We start from the raw sequence: 2,196 nt of genomic DNA on the forward strand, positions 1-2,196 counted from the left end.
AATTTTTTCAATTTTTTTTTTTAAAGAGATGGGGTTTTGCCACGTTGCCCAGGCTGATCTCAAATTCCTTGGCTCAAGCGATCTGCCGGCCGTAGCCTCCCAAAGTGCTGGTGATGACAGTGGCAGCCTGTCTGGAGCAGCTGCTTCAGGGATGCCAGCTGCAGCGGGGTTGGTGTGGTCAGGGCTGCACACTCTGTGGAGCCAACAGGAGCCCCACCCCCTTCCGAGTTGACAGGATGCCTGGTGGTCCCAAGCACAGCACAGCACAGCAGCCCAGCCGTGGCTGTGGATCCAGGCATCCCTGTGTTCTCAGGGCCGGGAAACCCCATCCCCACACAGGCTTGGAAGTGCCTATTCCCACTGCCTGGCCTCTTCTGCTCCTGGCACCAGCTCCAATTGGAGCAAGGTTGAAGCTAAGCTCAGGTGCTGCCGAAACCTGGCCAAGTGTGTGTGCGCTCAGAGCAGCACTGACACATCAGCACCCTCACCGCCTCTGCCCCCCTCTGAAGTTTGGGCACCAATGAGTTCAGGAAAGCAGGCCACCAGGGAGCTGAGGACAGCTCGCTAAGGGCCTTCAGGCACCCGTGTGCCCAAGCAGCCAGGGCATGGAGGACAGCATGATGGTGGAAGACAGGCTCCTGCGTGGAAAGGGCAGGTCTCTGGTGAAGCCTCACCTTCAAGCCAGGGACAGCTGAAGCCTGGGGGCCAGGCTGTAGGTTCTGGGTGGTGGAGTCCACAGCCAGGAGTGAGAACTTATGGTGCTTTTTCTGGGCCTGCCCACCGTAGCCCATAGACCACTTAGCACACACTTTCTCTATCTGAGTCCATAAAAACCCTGGACTCAGCCAGATTCACACAGACATTGGGACTGCCAGTTGTGGGAAGGAGCTTTCTTCTTTGAGTGTCCTCCAATCATTGGGATGACCTGCTTATGGGAAGGAGATACCCACCGCAGGTCTCCTCTCCCAAGAACTGTTCTGCTGCTCAGTGAAGCTCCTCTCTGCCTCGCTCACCCTCCAGTTGTTCAAGTATCTAATTCTTCCTGGACACAGGACAAGAACTCAGGACCTGCCGAATGGCAGGACAGAAAGAGCTGTAACACCAACAGGGCTGAGACATGCTCCCCTCCCTGCTCTTTGTTACTTGCAAGCGACAAGGAGAAGGGGAGAAGAGCTTTAAGACAAACAGGGCGGAGACACAGCAACTTCCTCTCAACTTGCTACTTTATGGGTGACAAGGAGGAGAGAAGAACTGAGGCCTTTTGGGGAACCCAGACCTAGGGCATCCCTCAGCCAGGGTTGTCACTCCGTCTTTGAAGTTCTTGGTGTCTCCAGCCTTTTGGGTGCCAATGCATTCCCCTCATCCAGACACGGGTGCCTGCAGCAGAAGCCGTGTGCAGTACATCTGGTCCAGTTGCAGCCTTGCATGGAGCCAGCACCCGTGCTGGGGCCTGGAGTTGCCCGCTCCACAACAGCAGTTGATGTGCCTGGCTGTGTGCAGTGGCTGGACCCTGTGCTCACTTGCCCACACACCCCTCACCACCCTGCACCTGGCTGACCCTTGGCAGATGTGGGATCTGGGTCAGTAACGCAAGCTGAGCACAGCCTACCAGGCAGAGTGGGCTGAACAAGTCCAGCAGGCATGAGCAATACTCAGGCAAAAGGCGCTGCTGGCCACAGAGGTTTCCGGCTGGCAAAGCGACACCCTAAGGATTCTGTGACACTGGGATTACACGCGTGAGCCACTGCAGCAGGCCAACATTTGATATTTAAATGCACCTTCTTGAAAATGCATAAACGTCAACTGATGAATAAAAATTAATTAATATAAAGCTTATGGGCACCATTTTGGGACTGGATAAAAACATTTTCCAACAGAAAAAGGATAAACATGCTCATTAACTACCAATTCTCTCAGGAAAAATGTTCCCACACAGTATCTCTGTAACTGATGTATTCCTTTGGTTTAAAGCAGAGGTGTTTTAAGGTAACATGTTGATCCTTGAAGGACTAGTTACTCATGAGAGCTAAGGAAAATATACTGTGTCTTTGTTACTGACAAACAGGCTAAAGTCATGGAACTCTTCAATACAACTAATTAACGCTGTTTTGATTCCACCTACAAATGTCACTGGCATAACATTTGTAGTCATCTTAAGAAAATGTAGAAAAACAAAATAAAGTACTTGTGAAATAA

Source organism: Macaca mulatta, chromosome 3 (assembly GCF_049350105.2).
Source record: "Macaca mulatta isolate MMU2019108-1 chromosome 3, T2T-MMU8v2.0, whole genome shotgun sequence".
In the NCBI taxonomy this organism is placed as follows: Eukaryota; Metazoa; Chordata; class Mammalia; order Primates; family Cercopithecidae; genus Macaca; species Macaca mulatta.